Source organism: Helianthus annuus, chromosome 9 (genome assembly GCF_002127325.2).
Source record: "Helianthus annuus cultivar XRQ/B chromosome 9, HanXRQr2.0-SUNRISE, whole genome shotgun sequence".
Lineage (NCBI taxonomy): Eukaryota > Viridiplantae > Streptophyta > Magnoliopsida > Asterales > Asteraceae > Helianthus > Helianthus annuus.
Window position 1 is genome coordinate 118,063,214 of NC_035441.2, and position 10,553 is coordinate 118,073,766.

The 10,553-nt window shown below is 42.0% G+C and overlaps 1 non-coding gene across 1 annotated transcript; it reads left to right on the top strand.

Moving 5' to 3' along the window:
• Positions 1 to 7,428: 7,428 nt before the first annotated feature.
• Positions 7,429 to 7,535, top strand: LOC118482306. The gene has a single exon (XR_004868349.1). It is a non-coding gene; the product is annotated as a small nucleolar RNA R71 (small nucleolar RNA).
• The last annotated feature ends 3,018 nt before the right edge of the window (positions 7,536 to 10,553 follow it).

Below are 10,553 nucleotides of genomic sequence, written 5' to 3' on the forward strand. Positions count from 1 at the left end.
CATGGCCTTGATTGTCAAGAACTCTTACGATCAATCTTGGATCCCGAGACGACTCACACACTCTATGATGGACAATGGATGATGGTGGTGGATGATGGTGTTATGGTGGTGGTGGGTGGTGGATGAAGTGTAAGAGAGGTGGTGTGCCAAGGGATGAGATGGAATGAAACCAAGCACCCCTATTTATAGGCTGAACAGAAGGCTGGGCACGGCCCCGTGTCCGCTGGACACGCCCCCGTGCCCGTCTGACATTCTCTCTCTTCATTAATTGTAATTCGCAATTACAATTAATGCGCCTGCTGTACTTTCACCACGCCCCCGTGCCCGCTGGACACGGCCCCGTGGTGGGCAATGGAAGCTTCTACTGGTTTGTCTTTTCTGCTGCTTCTTGGGCACGGCCCCGTGTTCGCTGAACACGGGGCGTGTTCAGTCTTCTGTTTTCTCTTCTTTGCCTTGGGAGGTGCCGTTGAGGGTCCGGGCGGTCTACTTTTATTCCTTTTCTTGTATTTATGCTAGAATTAGTTGTCTTTTTGCTTCTTTTGTGATTTTGAGCTCATTTCATCCTGAAAATACAAAAGAAAGACAAAAACACTCTTTTTCCAACATTAGTACTTAAAAAGGGTTAGTTTTATGCCTTAATTGATGTGATTTATATGTTGCATTTTACACACATCAAATACCCCCACAGTTGAACTTTTGCTTGTCCTCAAGCAAAACTCTTTTAAATGTGGCTTACACTCCCAAATGGAATAGGTAGAAGAGAAAGTTTTTAGCTTGTCCTAGAGTGTCGGGAATCCAAGGTCTTTGTAAGTTTTATTTTTATTTATTTATAATCCTATTCGTTATGATTTATTTTGAACGTTTCATAAGATAAATTACTTATTTGGGCATAGCATGCCTTATTAAAATTCCATTTATATACAAGTTCACATACCTCGCGGGGGATCACTCAACACTCGACCGAAGGTGTAATTTTTAGTGAATCACTCGAGAGCGGCATGGAACTTACGCCTTCCATAGGCTTGTCAAGTAATCAATCCTCCTCCTTTTTAACTTTTTACCTTTGTAAATATCAAGAGGACTTTTGGGGTGAAGGGTTAGGCTTTGGTTAAAGGTGGTTGGTTGGGTTAGTTAGAAAAAAAGGGCGAAAATCGTAAAAAGCGTCGGTTTTCGTGACATACCTTGTTTTTAGTGACTTTTTATTTTGAAGTATTTCTCCAAACAAGCTTTTATATAGCTTTTGTTTGTTTTTGACTTCATCATTGTTTGTTTTTTTTTTCATCACATAAAAAAGGCGAGTTTACAAAAAAACCGAGCTTGTTACTAAAATAAAGGGTGAAAAATAAAAAGGGTTTTTGGTGGGTAAAAAGGGTTTTGGGGTAATGAAATGAAAGGTTTAGGCTTAAAGGGGCTATCTAGGGGGGTTTTGGGTAGGTGGTAAAAAAAATGAAAAATAATGGTTTAGAAAGAAAAATATGGTTAGTCCTAATGCCTCCATCACTTACTTACTTGGGTTTAAGTTGGTAAGGACCGGGAATGTATTGTCGTGGCAAGTTCTAGAGTTGTAAGAACCAAGCGGCTATTCACACAAGAAACGAAAAATGAGCATTTAGTCTAAATATGTATATCTTTATGCTCAATAAAGGCTCAAAACTCACTTTTGTGGGAATGGGTTTTTAATGTGATCAAGTATATATAATCGAATTTTTAACTAGACTTGTTATGCCGTTTCGTAATTTTCTTATGTTGGTTCTTTGTTATCACGACGCTATCGGTTGTAAATTTGTAAAAATATAACCTTTTTAGAACTTGTTATTCCCAACTTAAACTAAGACAAGTAAATGATAAAAAAAAATGAAAAAGTTTTTGAAAAAATTTGGGGTGTTTAGCGGTTCCAATAGAGTTTTGTGTAAGGCTTGTATTTAGGATTTGCAAAATTCAAGGTTTTAGCATTCCCCCCACACTTAAATTACACATTGTCCTCAATGTGTCCAAAAATAAGGTTTTTGGTTGATTAGAATGTGTAAAAGTAGGTTAAAAAGCAAAGATTAATGTTACTGGCATCCTGGACACGGCCCCGTGGTGACCGGGCACGGCCCCGTGGTCAGGTGCCAGTAACGAAAATTAAAGAATTAAAACAGAAGCCTGGACACGGGGGCATGTCCGCTGAACACGGCCCGTGTCCAGTTACCTAAACTGGGTGTTTTTCTGCAGGTGGCTCAGCACGGGGTCGTGTTGGTTGGGCACGGCCCGTGTTGAGCCTTCTGTGATGGAGATTTGTGTCGGGTTGCTCTGTTCTTCGTGCATGGGTCCATTTTTCTCGTTCCCCTTTTCATCCATTACCACCATGAGTGTGTTTTATTCGCTAAACAACCATCAATCTTAAAAACCATCATAACATTGCAAACATAGAGAGATATTACATAAATTTAGCCAAATAACTAGGGGATACATGAGGTTATCATAAGGGTTCTACTTATTTAGGAAAATTTCGGGAATAGCTTCCCGATGTAGTAACACTCTCTAGCCGACGGCTCCTCGGTTTTTTGTTCAAAGCCATTCTTCTATCTCCCTTGGGAGGTAGAAGGTAGCTTCATTCTCTTCGGCGTCTTGAGGCGGAACGCTCACCGGGATTCCTTGCACCACCCTTGGTTGAGGCATTTGGTGCATGGTGTGCCATTCGGCCGGAATGATGACCTCGGGTACTACATTCCACGCTCTTTGGGTTATCACGGGAACCAAAGGTGGGGAAGCGAGAAGGTTCAACCTCTGGTGCAGGAGGTTTACTTCTCGAAGACAACCCTCCAATCCTACCGTCAGATGATTAATACGGTCCACTAATGCTTCTTCTACTCCCGTCATTTCGTCTATGGCTTCCCTTAAAGCGTAAACATAGTTTACTAGGGAATCTTCTGCCGTGGATAACCTTCTTCCATTTCGGTTATTTCGTGAAGATGATCCGCTATTCCTGCTGGCCATTTTCTGTGAAAGAAACCGAAGATAACTAAACTTTTACAGAACAGTACCTTGAACACGGCCCCGTGCTCGCTGAGCACGGCCCCGTGTTCAGTGGTCTGCAGGATTTTTGTCTAACGATTCTTGGGTTTTAAATTATTTTAACATTCTTTTACTGTGGTTTAAGCTTAGATAATTTAAAACAAAGTTATGGAACTAACTTTAAACAAGAATCCGTAGCCAAAAATCCTACAAACCTTACATAGAAGATTGGAATCATGGGGTTTCCAAGCTTTTATGGAGGAGATGTTTGAAAAATTTTGGAATAAGGAGAAATGAACAAAAGTGGAAAAGACAAGATGGTCCTTGGGAACCTTCTTTTAGCACTTACCTAGGATGGTATATGTGAAGATCCCAGGAATCTCTGCTTAGTGAAGTGGTAAAAAATGAGCAGGAATCAGGCTGCATTTAAAGAAAACGACAGCACACTGGACACGGCCCCGTGTCCGCTGGACACGGCCCCGTGTTTAGAGAAAATCCTGACACATTTTGTCTGTATTCTGACAAAATCAGTAGAGAATCTTCTGAGTGAACACGGGGGCGTGTTGACCGGGCACGGCCCCGTGTTGGGAGGCTGTTTGTTGCTACTAAGGAGCTTATTTGTATCGGGTGGTTCTTGATTTGTGGGAACAACCCCAAAGTGCCTAAGATACCTTAATTATCCTATACTAAGGCGAGAACGCAAGAGGTTATCGGTGAGGGTAATTCCTATTTTCATTCTAGGTGGACAAGTCCAACCCTTTTCCGGGCTCTCGTTAAAGAAGGTGTATGCCGAATCGCTCAGGTCTATGTATGCACCGAACGAAGTCGATGGGGAGTCCTTCACGGCACAATCGACACAGGGACGACTATCGTCCAAGTCCTTTCTAGGTATGAAGGTATTTTCGGGAGCAACGAGGTTGTCGGGATGCGGTTCCAACATTTCCTCATGGTCATCATCTTGGGATGGATCTATAAAATCCTTCCTAAGTTCTTTTGACCAATTGAGAATTAGCTCTTCTAGTTGAAATAACTCGTCAAGGAGCATTTCTCCTAGAATATCTAGCAGGGCGCATTCGAGGGAGAGATAGTGCTTATTTTTACTTTCGCCCCTCTTAAGGTTACAAGGAATCGGTGGGTCTATATAGTGGGGCCTATAATTGAGAAAATAACATTTTAATTCCTCATGTTCGCCTCCACATAATCGACACCACATACCATAAGAGTGCCGAAAGTAAAAAGAATTACTATCACTCATGTTTGTGTCAGAAATTACCAACCGCCGGGATCTAACGGTTCTGTTTTCAGTAAGAGAATCTTGGGCACGGGGGCGTGTTGAGTGGACACGGCCCCGTGTTCAGCTTACTGTCTGACTTAAAACAGGATTGCCAGTTCCAATGATTGAGCACGGGGGCGTGTTCAGCAGGCACGGCCCCGTGTTTAGCTCTGCAGAAGCTGAAAATCTAAGAAAAATCCTAAAAATCAAAAAAAATAAATAAATAAAAATATGATTAGGCCGTTGATTCCTAACTTTCTTAAAATCCTTGTGTCCCCGGCAGTGGCGCCAAAAACTTGATGTGCGTGAAGTGTGTTATATTTTAGATGTATATTTAAGCCCCTTTTTACACTTTTAGCCAAGTTTTAAATTTATAAAACACGATATTTACTAACACTAAACACACATATGGGCAAGTGCACCCATCGTGGACGTAGTATAGTGTTGGTAAGATACCGAGGTCGTCCAAGGACACAAGAGCTTTTAATACCGGTTTATCCTCAACGTCTAATCAAATCAAAAAGTGAGAAAAATGTTTTAAACTAAGAAAAATAACTAAATGCTGAAAAATAAAATAAAATAAAAACAGATAGACAAGATGAATGACTTGGATCCGACACGTGTGTTAGTATAACCTTTGATTATTTTCGCACTTTTGCACTTGTTTAAGAGATTATCTTAGTTATTGTAGTAGGCCCCTCTTTTGAAGGCGACGTTACCCTCAACCCAGTAGTTTGAGTCAGCAAGGATACAATCCTAAAGGGTCGGATTATTGAAAGATAATGAATTAAGTTATTAATGCAAATTGTGGTAGGCCCCGCTTTTGGCGGTGACGTTACCCTCGGCTAAGTAGTCTGAGTCAGCAGGGATACAGTCCTAAATAGCCGGGTTATAGTATTAATAGTAGTTAACTTATGAGGGGGTCAAAGAGTTTGGATCCCCGCCATCCAATACCTATGGGCATTGAAGGAGATCCTACTAAATTTGACCCAGGTCCCAAGCAGGACCTCTAAATGCTGAACAAGGGCAAGACCCTTACCAAACCGTTCCCTTAACCCCCGACCAGGTAGCCAACATACCTCCATATAGACCGTGGAGATATGAATGGTGAAAATCTTTTATTTTATATAGACAGTAAAATAATGCCAAGACACCACGGACAAACGATAAGGAAAGATCACCTTCAACATAAGTAACTAGTTATTAAAGTCATTAATACAAAACCAAATAAAAAGTGCAAAAGATTAAAAATAAAAAGTATTATACTAAACACTTGTCTTCACCAAGTGATGTAAGAGACTTAGGCAAACATGGCCTTGATTGTCAAGAACTCTTACGATCAATCTTGGATCCCGAGACGACTCACACACTCTATGATGGACAATGGATGATGGTGGTGGATGATGGTGTTATGGTGGTGGTGGGTGGTGGATGAAGTGTGAGAGAGGTGGTGTGCCAAGGGATGAGATGGAATGAAACCAAGCACCCCTATTTATAGGCTGAACAGAAGGCTGGGCACGGCCCCGTGTCCGCTGGACACGCCCCCGTGCCCGTCTGACATTCTCTCTCTTCATTAATTGTAATTCGCAATTACAATTAATGCGCCTGTTGTACTTTCACCACGCCCCCGTACCTGCTGGACACGGCCCCGTGGTGGGCAATGGAAGCTTCTACTGGTTTGTCTTTTCTGCTGCTTCTTGGGCACGGCCCCGTGTTCGCTGAACACGGGGCGTGTTCAGTCTTCTGTTTTCTCTTCTTTGCCTTGGGAGGTGCCGTTGAGGGTCCGGGCGGTCTACTTTTATTCCTTTTCTTGTATTTATGCTAGAATTAGTTGTCTTTTTGCTTCTTTTGTGATTTTGAGCTCATTTCATCCTGAAAATACAAAAGAAAGACAAAAACACTCTTTTTCCAACATTAGTACTTAAAAAGGGTTAGTTTTATGCCTTAATTGATGTGATTTATATGTTGCATTTTACACACATCAGGACTCCCCGATTGAGCAGGGAATCGTGAAGCTTCCGAGATCGATTTTCTTTGGGGGAAGTTTATTAAGTACGAGGGCAGAGCATTCTTCGCCTAAGTTAACTAATTGCAAAGTTTCAATTTTCTTTTTATGAGTGAGGAAGTCCCTCATGAATTTAGAGTATTTGGGCATTTGGGTTAGGACATCAATAAAAGGAATATTGACATGCAATTGTTTTAATAGACTTTCGAACTTTGCGAATTGCTCATTGGTCTTTTGACGAATTAACCTACCGGGGTACGGGACTCGAGCAGCCTTGGTAGGTTCTGGTGATGGAGGGGAGTTCTTCTCCTGCAGAGGCGGGGGTACCGTTTCTTCTGTCGGTGGTGGCGCTTCTGCAGGCCCTACGGTGCGGTTTCGTAGCGTGATGAGATGAACTTGCGCTTTTGGGTTTGTTTCGGTATTGCTAGGTAATGCGCCTTGTGGTCTCTCGGCAAAATTTTTAGCTATTTGATTTAATTGTTTTTCTATGTTTTGAATACTAGCTTGTTGATTTCTAAAATTTGATTCTAATTGTAGAAATCTTTCCGAGTTTTTCTTTTCAGTGTCGGAGATGAGGCGAGATACAGTATCTTCAAGCCTTTCTCGTCCACTTTGTTGTTGAGTGAAATTTTGTGACTCATTTCTTGGTTGTTGAAAGTTTGTTCGTTGGGTTTGTTGGTTACTACTATTGTCGGGTTCTCTCCAACCAAGGTTTGGGTGGTTTCGCCATCCTTGGTTGTAGGTGCCCGTTGGAGGACCCGACGGCCTAGGTCTATTATCAATGTAGCTTACCGATTCCTGTTGATCGTCCGTTTCTTTCATACAACTCCAATTTTCATGTGGCCCACCACACCCTTCACAAGCCATAACCGAGACTGTTTTTTTCATTTCTAAATTTTTTATTTTTGAAGAAAGGGCCTCGATTTAGGCTTGTAAAGAAGTGCTTTCATCAACCTTATGGGCGCACGGGGCAATGGATTTATTGCCTCGGGGGGTGTGCCATTGAAAATTGGTTTGAGCAATTTCCTCAATTTGGTTATATATTTCATGCGGGCGGCGATTACCTAAAAGTCCCCCGGAGCTAGAATCAAGTGTCTGCCTTGTGTGTGGCAACAGTCCATTATAGAAAGTGGATACTTGTTGCCATATCGCAAGGCCATGATGTGGACATTTGCGTAATAGTTCCTTGAACCTTTCCCAAGTTTCATATAAGGATTCCCCGTCCTCTTGTGAATATGTATTAATTTCAGTCATTAATTTAGCCGTTTTAGGGGGAGGGAAATACTTATACAGAAAATTTTGGGCTAGTTCATCCCAGGTGTTTACCGATCCAGCTGGGAGGGCGTTGAGCCAAGCTTTCGCTCGGTCTTTTAGTGAGAAAGGAAACATTCGGAGGCGGATGGCGTCATTTGATGCTCCATTGATCCGAAAGGTATCACATATTTCTAAGAAATTAGTAATATGTAGATGGGGATCCTCGTCCGCAAGCCCATGAAAGGTTGCGGAGTTTTGGAGCATCTGTATCAAATGCGGCCGAAGTTCGAAGTTATTAGCTTCAACATTCGGAGCATTGATAGCGGCGCCTAGGTTACCTACGGTGGGTCGTAGATAATCCATGAGGGTACGTTGGTCCGCCATTGGAGGTGGATCACCCGAAACTTTCTCTTGGTTTTTAGCTCTTAATCTTTTTCTGAGAAAGCGTTCGAGTTCTTCTAGAGGTTCTTTTATGTCCTTATTAGAACTGGAGCTCATACACTAGGTAGGATTGGCGTCTGGTTCCAAGTCCTGCAATAAAAACAGAAAAGAATGCTGGTCAGAAGGTTCACCACGGCCCCGTGTTCAGCGAACACGGCCCGTGGTAGGAGTTATAGTGATTGTTTTCCAGATCCCAGTTATTGGAAAGTTGGACACGACCCCGTGTTGCACCGACACGGCCCCGTGGTCAGCCTTCTGTAACTCGGAAAACTAAAAACTGCCAGTAACGATGCTGGGCACGGCCCGTGCGGAGCTCTGCAGAAGCTGAAAAACTAAGAAAATCCTAAAAAATTAAAAAGAAAAATAAAAATATGATTAGGCCGTTGATTCCTAACTTTCTTAAAATCCTTGTGTCCCCGGCAACGGCGCCAAAAACTTGATGTGCGTGAAGTGTGATATATTTTTTATGTATATTTTTAAGCCCTTTTTACACTTTTAGCCAAGTTTTAAATTTATAAAACACGATATTCACTAACACTAAACACACATATGGGCAAGTGCACCCATCGTGGACGTAGTATAGTGTTGGTAAGATACCGAGGTCGTCCAAGGACACAAGAGCTTTTAATACCGGTTTATCCTCAACGTCTAATCAAATCAAAAAGTTAGAAAAGGTTTTTAAACTAGAAAAATAAAAACTAACTAAATGCTGAAAAATAAAAATAAAATAAAAACAGATAGACAAGATGAATCACTTGGATCCGACTCGTGTATTAGTATAACCTTTGATTATTTTCGCACTTTTGCACTTGTTTAAGAGATTATTTTAGTTATTGTAGTAGGCCCCTCTTTTGAAGGCGACGTTACCCTCAACCCAGTAGTTTGAGTCAGCAAGGATACAATCCTAAAGGGTTGGATTATTGGAAGATAATTAATTAAGTTATTAATGCAAATTATGGTAGGCCCCGCTTTTGGCGGTGACGTTACCCTCGGCTAAGTAGTCTGAGTCAGCAGGGATACAGTCCTAAATAGCCGGGTTATAGTATTAATAGTAGTTAACTTATGAGGGGGTCAAAGAGTTTGGATCCCCGCCATCCAATACCTATGGGCATTGAAGGAGATCCTACTAAATTTGACCCAGGTCCCAAGCAGGACCTCTAAACGCTGAACAAGGGCAAGACCCTTACCAAACCGTTCCCTTAACCCCCGACCAGGTAGCCAACATACCTCCATATAGACCGTGGAGATATAAATGGTGAAAATCTTTTATTTTATATAGACAGTAAAATAATGCCAAGACACCACGGACAAACGATAAGGAAAGATCACCTTCAACATAAGTAACTAGTTATTAAAGTCATTAATACAAAACCAAATAAAAAGTGCAAAAGATTAAAAATAAAAAGTATTATACTAAACACTTGTCTTCACCAAGTGATGTAAGAGACTTAGGCAAACATGGCCTTGATTGTCAAGAACTCTTACGATCAATCTTGGATCCCGAGACGACTCACACACTCTACGATGGACAATGGATGATGGTGGTGGATGATGGTGTTATGGTGGTGGTGGGTGGTGGATGAAGTGTGAGAGAGGTGGTGTGCCAAGGGATGAGTTGGAATGAAACCAAGCACTCCTATTTATAGGCTGAACAAAAGGCTGGGCATGGCCCCGTGTCCGCTGGACACGCCCCCGTGCCCGCCTGACACTCTCTCTCTTCATTAATTGTAATTCACAATTACAATTAATGCGCCGGCTGTACTTTCGCCACGCCCCCGTGCTCACTGGACACGGCCCCGTGGTGGGCAATAGAAGCTTCTACAGGTTTGTCTTTTCTGCTGCTTCTTGGGCACGACCCCGTGCTGGCTGAGCACGGGGCATGTTCAGTCTTCTGTTTTCTCTTCTTTGCTTGGGAGGATGCCGTTGAGGGTTCGGGCAATCTACTTTTATTCCTTTTCTTGTATTTATGCTAGAATTAGCTGTCTTTTTGCTTCTTTTGTCTATTTGAGCTCATTTCATCCTGAAAATACAAAAGGGAGACAAAAACACTCTTTTTCCAACATTAGTACTTAAAAAGGGTTAGTTTTATGCCTAATTTGATGTAATTTATATGTTGCATTCTACACACATCAATAGCATAACATAGTATGATATCGTCTAGATTTGCGACAACTGGATGTCGATTTGAGATAGGACAGCAAATGCGAGTCGTGTGTGTTGATCGAAATGACAACAGAATCGAATAGTTCCCAAAATATAAACACGTAAACAGATAGAGCACACAGAAACACATAAAATCAACGAGTCATCAGAGTACGCGGCTGCGGTTCTCAGAATCGAAACACATAAAAATCGAGAAGTAGATTGTCTGCGGCTACTAGACATCGACTACCTAAAGCGATTCGACTATTCGCAACGGACTTGTTGTCACTTTCAACATTCGGGCTCGTGACCTTGCCTCGATTCTTGGGCATTGAACACGTGTTCCCTGGGTCATACTTCGTGAGTTCAGGTCGTTGGAGTCTATCGATGCCTTGTTGAGATAAATAAAGTCCAGAACAAACTGCCAAGGTTAGGGTTTCA